The sequence below is a fragment of the Sinocyclocheilus grahami genome, unplaced genomic scaffold (genome assembly GCF_001515645.1).
Source record: "Sinocyclocheilus grahami isolate Dianchi unplaced genomic scaffold, SAMN03320097.WGS_v1.1 scaffold76.1, whole genome shotgun sequence".
Lineage (NCBI taxonomy): Eukaryota > Metazoa > Chordata > Actinopteri > Cypriniformes > Cyprinidae > Sinocyclocheilus > Sinocyclocheilus grahami.
Window position 1 is genome coordinate 605973 of NW_015505255.1, and position 18213 is coordinate 624185.

Below are 18213 nucleotides of genomic sequence, written 5' to 3' on the forward strand. Positions count from 1 at the left end.
TTTTTCTTTCCTTGTCAGAGCTGTTTGATCCATCAAGCTCTTCTTGTTTTAATTAATGTTGTATTAATATGTATACTAAATACATGTAAGATGTTCACACTTGTGATTAGTGAAACACGTTTGCTTCTTTTACAGTCTTCTGAGATCAAAATGGCAGAATTAACATTCTGTGTGCTTTGGATGAGATTGTCATTACCGCCGTCTGCGTGCTGAGCAGAGTGATGATGGTGGGTGTCTGGTTTTTTTTTTCTTTCCTTGTCAGAGCTGTTTGATCCATCAAGCTCTTCTTGTTTTAATTAATGTTGTATTAATATGTATACTAAATACATGTAAGATGTTCACACTTGAGGGTTGGAATGATTAGTGAAACACGTTTGCTTATCTTGCAGTCCTCTTAGATCAAAATGGCAGAATTAACATTCTGTGTGCACTTGATGGATATGACAAAGTTTTCATGACTTTGATATTTCGTGTAGAATGCACGTCGGAACTCAACATGATAGTGCTTGTTTTATTGGTCTTGCTGCAATGTCTTCTTTTTAGCACAACACAACAGTCCCACACTTTTGGGCCCTGTCAGCTTTTGTGCTCTTAGTTTTGGATTTAAAAACAAGGGAAGTGTTTTAGAGGCAACCATGTAAAGCTCTGTCTCTGTGTGTAAATGCAGGGTAAGCCCACCCATGGGAGTCCTTTAAGTGTTTTGAGAACATCCTTGAACATGGAGCTGCGTTTGATGAAGAAACAGAAGAGTGCAGAAGATCCAGAGCATGAACAAATCAACCCTTCCCAGAGGATAACATCTCAGCTGTCTACAAAACACTGATCCTGAGACAGTTTTAGTCTTTAACAGCTGCTAGAAAACTCCTCAAACTGTTTCAAGATCAGTCAAAAGTGCATGGTGAGCCCACAGTCCCATGTTAGGGGTAAAGTCAGATCTTTCAGAAGGGAGAGCCACAGACACAACTAATATTCATCTGCACATCACTCAGATAAAAAGGTCCACTAGATCCCAAAGGTTTTTCTGAATTTTTGTTTAAAGCATCGTTCTGCTGAGAAGACGGTGTCAGATGGGGTCATAATGTGTATTCTGTCTCCATAAGAACTTAAGGATCCACCAAGGATGATTTATTGCAGCAAGGATCCTGAGAGACGGAACAAGAAAAAAAAAATACAACCATATAGCTGTCTTATCATATCAGCTTATCAGCTATGATTTTGATTTACATTTGCAACAGATAACTCTCCATTCTGTCAGAAATTCATTACTATAAATATTGTTACTGACCACAATATAATTAATCAATTTCACACAAGCAAAACGGTGTGACGGCAAGTGTGATAACTGTGAGTGTGATTTTGTTGCGATTGTGTTCCTTTTGGAATCAATGGTTCGTTTTAAGAACCTTTAACATCCACAGAACCTTTCAATGCACAAAAGATTCTGGAAAAAGGAAAAAGTGGAAGCAGGTTCTTCAGCTTATTTCAATGGTCTTAAAAAAAACTAAAAGGTTCTTTAGGGAACCAAAAGTGTATTTTCTATGGAATTGCTGTGAAAATCGCTTTTTTGAATTTGTTTTTAAGAAGTCTAGTTGAGTAACTTACATTTTAGACATAATATTATTACTAATTAGCCTACATGGTGTGGTTTTGATCAGCCGACAAAAAAGGTTCCAAACAAAGTTGTAAATTTTTTTTAATGAAGACATAGTATTGGTGTTTTGTTCCTCAGTGTTTCTGAACAAATCGATAGAGTTAATGCCACTTTCTTCACCCCTATTGGCAAAATGATATAACCTGAAAAAGAGTGATGGAAAAATCCCAAAGAGATCAGATTTTTAGTGTTTGGCATAGTGACCATGGCTTTTTATTTATAAAACACCATGGTATCTACGATCATGGTATCATCACATAAACAGATACCATTATAAAATTTATAAAATGAAATAACAATATTAAGCAATTCATTATAAATGAATAGCCTACCTGGAAGTCCATATATGGTAAAGAGCATGGAGACTGCCTGGCAGACTAATAATTATAGTATATTGAATGGAATAGTGTGCACATGGAAAATATGCCACGGTCAAAGGCAGAATAAGAAAACAAAACACAAGAAACAGAGAAAGTGTATAATAGTCAACTTTTGTAGGTGTTTTAATTTGCAATTATTTGCAATAAGATTGGCAGCATGACTAATTTAGGCCATAAACAGTTTATATAGAAAAGGCTTATTTTATACAGGTATTAGTTATTCATATACAGTAAATGTAGATACAAATGTTGCCTGCTAACCAGTAACCAGGAATCTTTTCATAAATGATTTCTATGGATCCTGTTTTTAAACATAGCTAGATCATGTTGAGATGTTTTCATTGATGGATTGGAAAATTATTGCAAAATGATAATATAACATGTAATTTTCCTGATGCCATATAAGAGCTTATCTGGAAACATAACCTGGAAAAAAATATCCTTTCCTTCATTTCATGGAAACTAGCTGCAGTAGCTATATAGCTCACTCAACTAGAAACAGATCCTTATGCTGAATAAATAAAAGATGGCAGAAAGTTCCATCAGAGTTAATTTCACTCCGCTCAATTATACAAAGGCCCATGTATTGGAAAGTTTGAGCTGAGGACGATTCTAATAAATTCAAGCTTTAACACAGGGCATTTAATATCAGCGCTTCTTAATGGGGTCTTGGTGTTGAATTATCTATGGGGCCTCTGTGATTCTAGGACCATCAAACCCCTGAACTTGAGAGCTCTGTCTTGTAATTGAATAATACATTACATGTGGCAATTATTTTCGTTAGTGCTAGATGGAGAAATCAATAACCAGGGGATCAGATCAGTGGCTGCTGTGCTCTTGTCTTTCCCCCCTTGTGGCCAATTACATCATCACAGCCCTAAACACCTGCGCTGTGTCCACGCGTTGACGGCAGATCCAGAGGAATGTCAAATGAAGGCTGCCGTACTATAAGACAGTGAAGCGAACCGGTGAAAAAAAAAAGTACTTTTTGAATGGAGATGCAGAAAGCTGTTTCATAGCACAGATTGCACATATGTTAACATAACATGTAACATAACAGATAGAGACGTCAGACAAATTCAGGGTGAACGGGGGAGTTGTGTGTCTTTTTTGAGATAATAGATGCCAGTTGCAAGGACCGACCTGGGGTGATAAATTATACAAGTGTGTTTAGCTCCAGGCAGTATTCCCTATGACATACAGCTATTTGATTAAGTGGGATTAAGAAGGTTTTGTATAATGAACTACCGCCTTTATGTACACTGGCATATGTAAACAACACATCAGTCAAGTATCTCTCGGCACGGTGGAGCGATTCTGTACAGCCAGACAAACAAATGCAATTTACGGTTGTCTGGAATATTCACATGCTTTAAGAAGGTGGATATCAGGTCTCATTAAATGCAGATGCAGCTTGTGGCTGAAGAGAACACTGGCTACATCAAAGGCTCTGTTACATGAATACTAATAAAGTTTTGGGCTACTCAGACTTCACACAGCCATCAGCACTGTGTGCACTGTGTGTTTATATTTTGCTATGATGTTTAACTAGTAGTAATATAGCATTAGCATTACAGTTTTTTTCAATTGCTTTGGCACATTTTTCGAAATAGTCTTAATCTCTAAACTGTAAGTGCAATTGTCAAAGCTGTTTGCTGAAACATCAGAACCCTATTGCATGTCTGCATAAGGTAGTAACCCAAAACATTTAATTCATGCTTCAAAACGTCTCGGTTACATGTGTAACCCTCGTTCCCTGAAGGAGGGAACGGAGATGCCACGTCGGTGACCAACGAATTGGGATCTCGCTTAGAAAGACCAATCCACTTAGAGTGTAAACTAAATGAGCCAATGCACATTGGCATGCGATCAGCTGCTGCTGATCACAGCGTGAGCATAAAAGGGCAGCCGGTGCAACGCATGCCAGGTTTTCACTGAGGTGCCGAGCCGGTGACCCGGCCGCTCAGCGGTGGGACAGCAGCCGTGGCGACGGGCCGTCTCCATTCCCTCCTTCAGGGAACGAGGGCTACATACGTAACCGAGACGTTCCCTTTCAGTCGATCACTCTCGACGTCACGTCGGTGACCAACGAATTGGGATCTCGCTTAGAAAGACCAATCCACTTAGAGTGTAAACTAAATGAGCCAATGCACATTGGCATGCGATCAGCTGCTGCTGATCACAGCGTGAGCATAAAAGGGCAGCCGGTGCAACGCATGCCAGGTTTTCACTGAGGTGCCGAGCCGGTGACCCGGCCGCTCAGCGGTGGGACAGCAGCCGTGGCGACGGGACGTCTCCATTCCCTCCTTCAGGGAACGAGGGTTACATACGTAACCGAGACGTTCCCTTTCAGTCGATCACTCTCGACGTCACGTCGGTGACCGACGAATTGGAATCCCTACCAAAGCGCCATGGATGCTGCCCCTTCCAGTGTCCTGTGCGAGCCTCTTGTGCCCCTTTTTGGTGTAGGCCAGGGCTCACAACAAGAAGACCAGTCACTGTTGTCATAGCACTACCCACTCAGTGAGACTGCATAACACTGGGAAAACGTACCTGTTCCACTTGGTACAGGAACGTTGCGGAAGCCCCGTCCTTCCCGAAGGAGGTTTTGGAAGCACTTACGCACATGAACAACCGTTTAGGTGCATATGGAAGATTAGAGGTGATTATAACCCTCTTGGGAATGGCAGAAGTCTGCCGGGGAAACACAGGCTCTGAGGCTATACCGTGGACTTTACACATATGGGATCCACTTAGGTCTCTACATATGGAACCTAGCCCTTTACCGGTTCTCATGGATTCATTGAGTGAGGGCCTGGCGCCGGACGTTCCGCCACGTCTGGCTGCCGAGGGGATGGAGGAGTTCAATAGGGTCTACAGTACGGATACTCTGGAGCAGTTTTAGCTAGCCAACACTAAACCGGGGCCTCTCAGTGCCTCTACCCGTTTGAGGGGAGAACACAGGAGGACACCGGCTCCACACAAAGGCTATAAAATCTAGCAAACGTGTTGGGGGCTGCCCAGCCCGCAGCGCTACAAATATCTATCAGCGAGGTGCCACAAGCCAGCGCCCAGGAGGATGCAACACTTCTAGTAGAGTGAGCTTGCAACCTGAGTGGGCAGGGCACACCCTGTGCCTGATAAGCCAGGGTGATGGCATCCACAATCCAGTGGGCCATCCTCTGCTTAGAGACGGCCTTCCCCTTCGGCCGGCCTCCGTAACAGACAAAGAGCTGGTCTGAGGTCCTAAAGCTTTGTATCCGGTCTGCATACCATCTCAAGGCTCAGACGGGACAAAGCAAAGCTAGAGCTGGGTCTGCCTCCTCCAGGGGCAGCGCTTGCAGGTTCACTACCTGATCCCTGAAGGGGGTAGTAGGAACATTGGGCACATAGCCGGGCCGGGGCCTCAGGATTACCTGGGAGTCAGCCGGCCCAAACTCTAGGCACGAATCATCGACCGAAAATGCGTGCAGGTCCCCTACCCTCTTGATGGAGGCCAGTGCAAGCAGGAGCAGATTTTGAAAGAAACTTTAGCTCGACTGACTGCAAAGGCTCAAATGGGCCCTGCTGTAGTGCTTTGAGCACTAGAGACAGGTCCCGAGAGGGTATAGAGGGGGGTCGGGGAAGATTTAACCTTCTCGCCCCCCTAAGGAACCTGATGACCAGGTCATGCTTCCCTACCGACTTCCCTTCCATGGGGTCATGGTTAGCAGCAATCATGGTTAGCAGCGACATAGACTTAAAGGGTGGAGGGAGACAGCCTTCGCTCCAACCCTTACAGCAAAAAGGAAAGCACAACCCTGATCGGGCATCTCTGGGGGTCTTCTCGGCGAGAAGAACACCACTTGATGAACAGGTTCCACTTCAAGGCGTAAGCGTGTCTCATAAACAGTGCTCTCGCCGAAGTGATGGTGTCAACTAGCTGCTGGGGTAGGTCACCTAGAACCTCCGCGTCCCATCCAGGAACCAGACATGAAGTTTCCAGAGGTCTGGACGCAGATGCCCCATCTCTGAGTCAGTAGATCCTTCCTCAGAGGAATCTGCCAGGGAGGGGCTGTCACAAGGAGCATTAGTTCCGGAAACCAGGTCTGAGTGGGCCAATACGGCGCCACAAGCAAGACCTGCTCCTTGTCCTCCCTGACCTTGCACAGCGTCTGTGCGAGAAGGCTCACTGGGGGAAACGCATACTTGCGCAGGCCCCGTGGCCAGCTGTGTGCCAGTGCGTCTGTGACGAGGGTCAGGGAGTAGAACAACTGGCAGTGCGAGGTTTCTGGAGAGGCAAACAGGTACCTGAGCGGCTCCAAATCAGCTGAACCGTCTGGGGATGGAGTTTCCATTCTCCTGGGAGTGTAGCCCGTGGCAGCTCGTCGGCTGTACGGTTGAGCAGACCCGGAATGTGAATGGCACGACGTGACCTCAGAACCTTCCGACTCCAAAGGAGGAGGTGGCGGGCAAGTTGCGACATGCAACGGCAGCGCAAACCACCTTGTCGGTGGATGTATGCAACGGTCGCCGTGTTGTCCTTTCGGACCAGCACATGCTTGCCTCGTAAGCGCCCTTTGAGTCGGTTCGAGGCAAGGCGTACTGCTAACAACTCTAGGCAATTGATATGCCAGTGCAGTTGGGGGCCCATCCACACCCCGACACTGCGTGCCCGTACGTGGTGGAGGCATCCGTGTAAACCGCAGCATGCCTGGAGACCTGTCCTAGGGGCACTCCTGCCCAGAGAAATGCAAGGTCTGACCACGGGGTGAAGGTTTGGCGACAGTCCGGTGTAACTCGGGGACGAATGCACCTGAAGATGTGTTTCTACGTCAACATTTTGAACTGTAACCTGTGAAGGGCTCGGTTCAAGATGCGCAGATCCAAGATTGGTCGTAACCCACCACCTTTCTTGGGTACAATGAAGTAGGGGCTGTAAAACCCCATCTTCATATCGGCTGGTATGAAGCCAGTAGGACTGTAGACTCCGCACGCAAGACAGGAGCATCGGCCGCCTTCACTGCCGTGAAGCAGATGCCATTGAAGTTGGGGGGACGCCGGGCGAACTGAATCGCATAGCCGAGGCTGATGGTCTGCAGAAGCCAGCGAGACAGGCTGGGTAGCGCTACCCAGGCACCCAGATACCATGCAAGTGGGACCAGCAGAACCACCACCGTACCCGCAGTGGGGCAGCGAGGTGGAAAGCAGGGACCCAACTCGGGCGGCTCATGGGTGGCCTGAAGAGCGGTCTGAGTGTGCGGTGCAACTCTTATCTGGTTCCACGGTTTGGCAGAGGGTGTGTGAGTAGGGCCTTTGATGACGCTCTCAAACCGCCCGCTGCTGCCTGCTGGCGAGAGAGGAGGATGAGTGTGGTCCGGTGTTGGTCCGTCTGCGACTCTCCGTGCCCTCTTGGGACCCAGAGACAGAGAAAACTGCTCTCTCGTCGAGATTTTTGGAAACCAGATTCTCCACCCAGCCCCACTCCGGGGGAGGGAGAGGTGCATTCACTATCCCCCAAAGAGCAGTTCCCTCTCTCTCTGGGTCGGCCGTCCCGGGCCTCTTGCTCTTCCGCTCACCGCCAGGTTTGATGGGGGCCTGGACCTGGCTCCTCTGGGGGCAGCACTTGCAGGCTCACCACCTGATCCCTGAAGGGAGTAGTGGGAACCTTGGTCACATAGCCGGGCCGGGGCCTCATGATTACCTGGTAGTCTGCTGGCCCAAACTCTTGGCACGAATCGTCAACCGAAAATGCGTGCAGGTCCCCTACCCTCTTGATGGAGGCCAGTGCAAGCAGGAGCAGATTTTGAAAGAAACTTTAGCTCGACTGACTGCAAAGGCTCAAATGGGCCCTGCTGTAGTGCTTTGAGCACTAGAGACAGGTCCCGAGAGGGTATAGAGGGGGGTCGGGGAAGATTTAACCTTCTCGCCCCCCTAAGGAACCTGATGACCAGGTCATGCTTCCCTACCGACTTCCCTTCCATGGGGTCATGGTTAGCAGCAATCATGGTTAGCAGCGACATAGACTTAAAGGGTGGAGGGAGACAGCCTTCGCTCCAACCCTTACAGCAAAAAGGAAAGCACAACCCTGATCGGGCATCTCTGGGGGTCTTCTCGGCGAGAAGAACACCACTTGATGAACAGGTTCCACTTCAAGGCGTAAGCGTGTCTCATAAACAGTGCTCTCGCCGAAGTGATGGTGTCAACTAGCTGCTGGGGTAGGTCACCTAGAACCTCCGCGTCCCATCCAGGAACCAGACATGAAGTTTCCAGAGGTCTGGACGCAGATGCCCCATCTCTGAGTCAGTAGATCCTTCCTCAGAGGAATCTGCCAGGGAGGGGCTGTCACAAGGAGCATTAGTTCCGGAAACCAGGTCTGAGTGGGCCAATACGGCGCCACAAGCAAGACCTGCTCCTTGTCCTCCCTGACCTTGCACAGCGTCTGTGCGAGAAGGCTCACTGGGGGAAACGCATACTTGCGCAGGCCCCGTGGCCAGCTGTGTGCCAGTGCGTCTGTGACGAGGGTCAGGGAGTAGAACAACTGGCAGTGCGAGGTTTCTGGAGAGGCAAACAGGTACCTGAGCGGCTCCAAATCAGCTGAACCGTCTGGGGATGGAGTTTCCATTCTCCTGGGAGTGTAGCCCGTGGCAGCTCGTCGGCTGTACGGTTGAGCAGACCCGGAATGTGAATGGCACGACGTGACCTCAGAACCTTCCGACTCCAAAGGAGGAGGTGGCGGGCAAGTTGCGACATGCAACGGCAGCGCAAACCACCTTGTCGGTGGATGTATGCAACGGTCGCCGTGTTGTCCTTTCGGACCAGCACATGCTTGCCTCGTAAGCGCCCTTTGAGTCGGTTCGAGGCAAGGCGTACTGCTAACAACTCTAGGCAATTGATATGCCAGTGCAGTTGGGGGCCCATCCACACCCCGACACTGCGTGCCCGTACGTGGTGGAGGCATCCGTGTAAACCGCAGCATGCCTGGAGACCTGTCCTAGGGGCACTCCTGCCCAGAGAAATGCAAGGTCTGACCACGGGGTGAAGGTTTGGCGACAGTCCGGTGTAACTCGGGGACGAATGCACCTGAAGATGTGTTTCTACGTCAACATTTTGAACTGTAACCTGTGAAGGGCTCGGTTCAAGATGCGCAGATCCAAGATTGGTCGTAACCCACCACCTTTCTTGGGTACAATGAAGTAGGGGCTGTAAAACCCCATCTTCATATCGGCTGGTATGAAGCCAGTAGGACTGTAGACTCCGCACGCAAGACAGGAGCATCGGCCGCCTTCACTGCCGTGAAGCAGATGCCATTGAAGTTGGGGGGACGCCGGGCGAACTGAATCGCATAGCCGAGGCTGATGGTCTGCAGAAGCCAGCGAGACAGGCTGGGTAGCGCTACCCAGGCACCCAGATACCATGCAAGTGGGACCAGCAGAACCACCACCGTACCCGCAGTGGGGCAGCGAGGTGGAAAGCAGGGACCCAACTCGGGCGGCTCATGGGTGGCCTGAAGAGCGGTCTGAGTGTGCGGTGCAACTCTTATCTGGTTCCACGGTTTGGCAGAGGGTGTGTGAGTAGGGCCTTTGATGACGCTCTCAAACCGCCCGCTGCTGCCTGCTGGCGAGAGAGGAGGATGAGTGTGGTCCGGTGTTGGTCCGTCTGCGACTCTCCGTGCCCTCTTGGGACCCAGAGACAGAGAAAACTGCTCTCTCGTCGAGATTTTTGGAAACCAGATTCTCCACCCAGCCCCACTCCGGGGGAGGGAGAGGTGCATTCACTATCCCCCAAAGAGCAGTTCCCTCTCTCTCTGGGTCGGCCGTCCCGGGCCTCTTGCTCTTCCGCTCACCGCCAGGTTTGATGGGGGCCTGGACGGGTGGGGCGGCCTGCCTACGCCCAGCTCCACGGTGCCGTTTGCTCAAGGCTGCTGCAGATGCAGCACGGGAGTGCGGGTTGACGCAGGGGGCCATTCTCGGCAATGAGCAGGCTAGGGCGCTGCAGCCGGTGGACGGGTAGAGGCAGTAGCTGCCCGCCGGGGCAGGATGTGATGAATCGCCTCAGTCTGCTTCTGTGCAGCCGAGAACTGCTGGGCAAAGCTCTCGAATGCGTCGCCGAAGAGGCCAGTCTGGGACACAGGGGCATTGAGGAACTGTACTTTGTCGGTGTCCCTCATGTCGGCCAGACACAGCCAGAGATGGCGCTCCACAAGTGTGGACATTGCATGACCGAGAGAACTCGCAGTGACCTTCGTCGCTCGGAGCGTGAGGTCAGTAGTGGTACAGAGCTCTTTCAGAACTTCCGGATCGTGACCACCCTCAAGCAGGTCCTTCAGTGCCTTGGTCTGATGAACCTGCAGTAACGGCATAGCGTGTAAGGCGGAGGCAGCTTCTCCATAAGCTGTATAAGCACCGCCAGTCAGACCAGACGAATGCCTACAGGCCCGGGAGGGGAGCGACGGGTTTCCCCAACAGGAGGAGGCAGTCTTAGGACACAACTGCATCGCTACCCACCGCTCCACTGGGGGGGATCGCCGTATCGGTCGGTTTCTGGCAGTAAAAGGTGCCGTCCATGACCTGGTGAGCTCCTCATGCACCTCCGGGAAAAAAGGCACAGAGAAACCAATCGTCCAACCTCGAGGGCTCTGGACGCGGTGGAGGTTTCCACTCGAGTCCTACCCACTCTGCGGCCTGGGAAAGCATAGCCAACATCCCCGGATCCGATTCAGGCATTGCCACTGTTCCGGAGGGCGGCAGCGCTGCCGAATCTTCCTCTCCGGAGAGCTCTTCCTCCGATGCAGTGATCGACATCTGGTCGTCGGGAGGATCACCGAAGGATACCGCTGGTACACTCTTTGAAGAGGGCCCAGCACGTTCCTTTGGTGGCTCGACTGGTTGCGAAGCGCTAGAGGAGTGATGGTCCCCCAAGGATTGGTTCCCTGAGGGGATTGCCACCACTGTAACCCTCAGACCGCCCATGCTACTGCCCGAAGTAGCCCGCGCCTGGCTGCCGCCAGGACGAACACTGGATCGCGGCAGAGGCAACGGAGCTCCGCCCCCCTCAAGGTAACGGAGCCTGGTCCGCAGCTCCGAGATGGTCGTCTTCCCACAATGGGAACATGACTTATCCACGTACGCCACCTCAGCGTGTTTAATGCCCAGACACGTGAGGCAGTGATCGTCACCATCACCCTGTGCCAGGTAACGACCGCATCCAGAAACGCACGGGTGAAACAGCATCTTTAAAAAGACGATCCATTTTCTTTACAAAGACGCACCCGTGTAAGCTCTTTTAGAGAAATAGGCTCTTTCAGGGAAATGGTCTTTTAGGTGCTGAGACGCACAGGGGAAATGGCCGCCTGCAGCACGACAGAGGGTAGTGCAGCCTGAAGTGCGCAACCCACTCGACACAGGAACGACCACCGCTGAAGCGCCATCCGCCAACACAAAAAGCTCCCTAGAGCTCGTTGAACTCGTCGTCACAAACGAAGATATTGGTAGGAGCAGAACGATGTTATCGCTCGGCTCCGAAGCGAAAAGCTGGTATTCGTTGCACCGGCTGCCTTTTTATGTTCACGCTGTGATCAGCGGCAGCTGGATGCAATCATTGCATGTCAATGTGCATTGGCTCATTTAGTTAACACTCAAAGTGGATTGGTCTCTCTAAGCGAGATCCCAATTTGACAGTGACTGACTGAAAGGGAACCTATTGTGTCACTGAATTGGCTGATGCCACCAAAATAAAAAGTGTTTTTGTCATTGTCTGAGCCACACTGTTCAAGATTTTTAGATGTTTTTTCACCATGGAAATATTTGTTTTATGTAAATTTAATTTAATTTATTTTTGTGTTATATGCAAATTTCGGTAACACTTTATTTTAAGGGGTCTTTGTTACACAGGTCACTTACTACTATAAGTACAATTAATTTTTTGCATAACTGCATGCAAGTAACCCTAATCCTAACCCTAACCATATAGTAAGTACATGTAGTTAATTAATATTACTCCGTACTTAAATGTATAATTACACTGTAACAATGACACCTTAAAATAAAGTGTAATCCATATTTCATTTTGTTATATGCAATTTCATTTCATATTTGTTATATGCATTTTTTCTACTTTTTTGTTGACAGACTGCTTTCTGTACTATACAAAATTGAGAGACAAATCAGAAGAAAAACTAGACTGTAGCCACAAAATTAATTCCCTCAACTTAATTGGTGGCCACATTTTGTTTTATTGTTTGCTGAGGTAGTTATATTGTAACCATGTTGTACTAATTTGTTCCCTCAGTTTATATACTTTTAACAGCACGATCTCACAACAATTCGTACATATTTTACAAGGTGGCTAATTCGTACGAATTCGTACGACCTCACTCGTACAAATTCATTTTTGCTAAATTGTACGTATTTTACGAATTCCACAATTCATATTAATTTGTACGAATGACCTACACCTAACCCCGTCCCTAAACCTACCCGTCACTGGGGTCTAGACAAATCGTACAAGTAAGGTCGTACGAATTAGCCCCCTCGTAAAATACGTACAAATTGGTCGTGAGATAGCGTTGACTTTTAATCACTATTAACTAGTTGCTTTTTAGGATGCATATTAATGCCTTATTCTGCATGACCATATTCTAGATCCTTTAATCATAACTATTATACTAGTATATTTCAAACCTTCTGAAGCTATATGATAGATTTCTGTGTGAAACAGACCTAAAGTCACATTGTTATTCACTTATAAGCTTCCCCTTCAATAAGCTGTTCACATCTGTGACCAGATCAGAGACAAATCAACTAATTCACTGAAAAGATCAGACTTGTAAGTATGATAATAGCTTAAATTTTTGTCACACAAAGCTATTGTACTGACTTAAAAAGACGTGATATTAGTTGAACCAATCACTTTTATAAAACCTCAAAGCTTTAGCCTACATCTCTTGTAATTTTATGAAGAAAGCGCATGGTATTATGCTCCTCAGATTTCCTCCTTGTGTGTTCCACAGAAGAAGAAAAACGTCATCACTGAGAAGAAAAGATTATTGGGTTTACCATGTGTATGTGTCCCTTAAGGCGAGGAACGAGGAGACCAGGGATACACGAAACAATAGTCTTTTAATCCAAACATCCAAGGAAATACACGGGGCAGACAGGAGCACAGGAAACACCAGGGTTGACGTATAATCTCCGACAAACATGAGCTGAATGGACTATGGCTTATGAACACAGGATAATTGGGGAAACACAGGTGCATGGAATAACTAATTAAAGGGGACACGGAACACATGTGGAGAGAAAACACAACACAGTGAGTCCAGGGCGTGACAGTATGTGTTTTTTGTTTGTTTGTTTGTTTTTTGTAAACTAGTATTTAGAGTGCAGGTCTGAGTGACCGGCCCTGTACAAAGAGCTGCAGAAGAACACAAGAACAGAGACTCCATCCACGCTGCAGGACAGAGAAATCCACCCTCGACCAGAGTGTCAAACAGATGAGAGAAAAGGCCTCATGAAATAAAGATCATTTTCTCAATCTCACCGTAGCATGGCGCTGAAGTACAGAGAAGACAGAAAGAGAGAAAGAAAGTGGCACGGGGGTGAGTTTTACAGAAGGTTAAAACATCCACAGGCTACTCCAATGAAGACACGCACTACTAAAGGAGAGCACATCAAAAGAAACCTGTGTTTTTTCTCCTATTCTGTGTGGTGCCTTTGCATATTTTATGAACAAAGGCTTTACAGGCCCACTCTTCACTCAGCTGATGTATGAGTACAACTCATCCTGAAATAAAAATCCTCTCTCTTTTTCATTTTGGAGCCCTGTGTTTGTAAAATCCCAATTGTTTAAGCAGCGGTGCGGAACTGTACTAGCAAGTGGACATCTCTACCCAGCCTGAAGGGCAGAAGACGAAAGAGTGGAGTCAGATCTGGTATCTCCACATAAAAGACCCCAAAATGACCTATAGTTGCAGGGCCTTTAAAGACACAGATGACAATCAAAAGGACAAATGTGACTGGCTGTGGCATGGGAGCAATACAGGCCCCGCAGTTCTGTGAAGTCTTTGACCTAGTAGTTCAAAGCGCGCAATGGACCTTTGGACTTCCCTCTGAGAGCCCCAGACAAAGGCTTTGTTCATACTTAAGCGAAAAACACTGGCATTGTTCCCTTTGAGCCAAGCAGCACCTGTAGAAAGTGGAGAGAGCATGCTGACAGCGGGAAGAACCGGAGCACAAAGCGGCATTTCATCTGCTGGGATGTGAAATTACATTTCAGAGCTTCCTGACAGATGCATATTTTCTTCTTTTCTGTAAATGGTTCTGAGAGAGCCCAGTGGTTGAGCAGTTGTTGCTCTCAAAGAGTGAGTGATGTGTTGTTTTTGTAAATGATTTTCTGCACTCCCTCTCTGCTCTTCATATACGTTCAGAATAATATATTCCCTTGAGGGTTAGCTTGACGGCATGAGATTAGAAAACATAAAAACATCAATTATCTTGAAATTCAAGACGGTCTCCAGAGAAAAGTTAGTCATTGGTCTAGTTTGACATCTCTGGTGAAAGGAAATGTGAATGTCAATTTATCAAAAAAAGCATGTCAGAATAAACCCCATTAATAGTTGATCATCAGGTCCTAAGAAACATTCCCGTTCCTATTTGTGCACCATTAAAATTTAAAGTTAAATTTAAAAACCGTTGTTTATTATCAGAAAATTATACATTTGATTACAAAATGGATTGTTAAAATTAAATACGTTATTAAAAATGTAATCATAAAAAAGTGATTCTGAAGAAATATTATAAAATTGAAATGATGTGTAAAATCCAGTCGTTAATCGTCAGGTCCTAAGGCAAGTTCTCTGTTGTTTTTCATTTATGTACAAATTTGAAAAGGTAAAATTAAAACGGTAAAACTTTAGAATGTTCCCTGAAGAAACTCCTAATTTGCTGCTTATTAATAGTTAGTAAGGTAGTTGTTAAGTTTAGGTATGGGGTAGTATTAGGGATATAAAATATCATCATGCAGAATAAGACATTAATATGTGCTTTATAAGTGCTAATAAACAGCTAATATGCTGTATATCAATATGTAATATCAATTAACATTATATTCACAACTCATAGCTTATTATTAAAACATATGCAATTATACATTTTATAAAATAATTATTTTAATTATTTAAAAATGTTTGCATTTATTATAAACAACTATAAAAATGAAAAATTAAAATATGTATAGAATCTCATAATAGGTGATCATCAGGTTCTTTGTTGTGCATATTTATGTACAAATTATATATATATAATATATATAAATTAAATGTTTAAATTGTCTAATTAAAGATAAAAAATCTTAAGCCTGGTTATAGGTGATCATCAAAAATTTGAAAATTGTAAATGTTATAATATGGTATAAATCAAAATTGTATGAAATAAATAAATGTATTTAAAAAATAATCAATTAAAATGCAATCGTCCTTATGAAAGTTCTCTGTTGTTTGTATTCCTGCACAGGTTATCCGGAAAAATCAGTCTGTTTAAACTCCACGCGGCACGCCTGCTGATCACATAGGCTAATATTGTTCAAACCGGAGCCCACGGCCACCTTTTCCTTAAACATGTCCTACAGCGTTGATTGGACCTACAGTTGTTAGAACAAGTAAAGCTTTGTGAGAGGGTATACAAACGTGGCTCTGTGTCTTCAGTGACAGTGTGGAGAGGAGTTGAAATTCCTGCTGTAGCAGGTTGAGGTGGCTCTGCTAGCCCCTGGTGCTAGTTAGCCGTGTCAGTGGAGAGCAGCTAGTTTGCTCTTCATCCAATGTTGCCCCTGTCTCTCCAGAGACAGTGGGGGTTTGATGTTAAAAGTGTGGCTGGAAGACAATACTGAGTGCGTGTGATCTTTTGGGCTCTTTGGTGTATCGTAGGCTTAGGGAAGGTGAGTCAGGCAGGACTCATCACTAATGATATTCCACAAGAACTGCTGACATTTTAGTAGGCTACTGCAAAATTTTCCTTGAGCCCAAGAAACACGATTGTCTCTGATCAAATACATAGTCATTTCATAGTCAATTTTAGCCTTATCTCGAGAGCCTGTCCACTTGTATGATCACTGAGCTACAGTATGTCAACATTAGCCCTTGCACAGGGCCCCATCAGAAATCTCAACTCAGCCTTAATATAGATCTGATTACAAGACGCTTGCTTTCACAGACCACTGGTCAAAGCAGCACAATCAACTCATTATCAACACAGACATCAATGAGGCTTCGATCTAATGATACAGAGACAGGACTTTTAGAAACTTGCCTCTTTAGGAACATAAGGAGAGCTTCTTTAGGTGAGGCTGCAGGTCCTTACTATTATTCAGTTACTTCAGTCACAAAGCAATAAACATATTGAACTTTCTTACATAAGCCATGATGAGCTGATATGTTTTATGTCCTACGGAATATTTACTGGGTTAATACAATGTTGATATGTTTCTTTTTTTCTTGATAAAGTACAAAAATATACATGTACAGAACTGTACAGAAAACGCCATTTTAAAGACAAAGACAGTTGTCAGTAGAGGATTACTGTATCTTAAAATACATTAGTAAACAACTGATAAATAACGGTCAATATTTGTAGAAATACCATCTTTCTTTTTCAAATACATGTACGTTTTATGACCCTGAGCTCAGGACTTGTGATGTCAAATTAAACTGTAAATCCTTCCTTAATTATATCCCAATATATATAAAAAATTTGGGCTTGAGAACACGATGCAATTTATTAACCTAAAACTATACACACTGTATATATAGACCATAATAATTATAGCTGTAATTAATCAGCTGTTTTATAAAATGACCAAATAACTGCTCTGCTTAGTGGAAAACTAGATTAGCAGGGCAGTTTGACATTGTTTTTCGTAATAATGTTAATTTTTCTTACTGTAAACTATATTCACCAACTGTTATGTGAAATAGTTACAATAAAATATCAAAATAATATAAATTATATAATAAAAATGTAGCTTTAATTGAGAGAACAAACGCTCCAGGAAGAGCTTCCAGGCAGAGTGGAGAACAAATGCAGTATTAATAAAAGACCTGGATCTTTACTACCATCTAGAGGAAATATTTTGCATAAGATGGTTGATATTAGGATATTAGGTCTTTTCAAATAGAAAATATGCAGTTTTTTAACAAGACAAAACGATTCTTTAGACAAAATTAAATCAAACCTAAGCCTTAATAAAACCTTTTTTTTGTTTGTTTTTGTTTTTAAATTAAAATGAAATATTAATAAATCATATAAATCAAAACTGGACAAATAAAATGCACATGAAACATCTGGGGCAACTTTCTCTAACCTAACATGAAAACCCTTTCGATTAAAATCTATATAAACTAGTTGAATCTTATCTAAATTTGTGTGGGTAATGTTCGACTTTTAATGCAATAGTTATAGGCTAATATCTCGATTTCCTGTTAGTTTTCTTCTTTCTCTCTTTGAATATGAATAGGCCTATGTGTTTGGAGTAGAAACCATCTGTTTCTGTAAATTACTGCTGTTCCAGTACTGATGCCGCGGTGATAATTTGCAGCATGTTGGGTATCTTTTAATTATGTGACGGTGCGCCCTCTGCTGTAATTAAAAAAAGAATCGGTAGATCCTGATTTATCCGCACGGTGGCGGTGTTGCACAAAAAGTAATGTCGTCTGCAGAATATTTTTTTTAATACTCTTTCAAAAAGAAACAGCCAAACAAAAATAAATCATTTTGTTTATTTAAAACCTACTAGTGTTCAGGACGTGATCATTGTAGTATACACAACCTTTTCTAAATAGCAGTTTAGTTCTGTTGCACCAGACTGCAGTAAATGGCCGATTAAAAAAAGGAAACAATTAAATCAACATTAAGTGTGCTATCTGTCTATTGATTTTCTTTCAGGTTTTCTGGGCTCTAGAAGATATATTGTATTTGTGATGTGTAAAAAATAATCACCATATGCAGACTTTTTTGACAAAAAGAAATTATGTAACATTTAAGCTACTTTTTTAACTAAATGGTTTAACATTTATTGTGTTTATTTAATTACGTTGGGCATTTGGTCATTTTTCATGTTTTACTGAGACTGTGTTATGCTACAAAGTCAGTATGGGCACATTCAAAACTGAATCTACATTGTAATTTGATCAGTTTACAACATATATATATA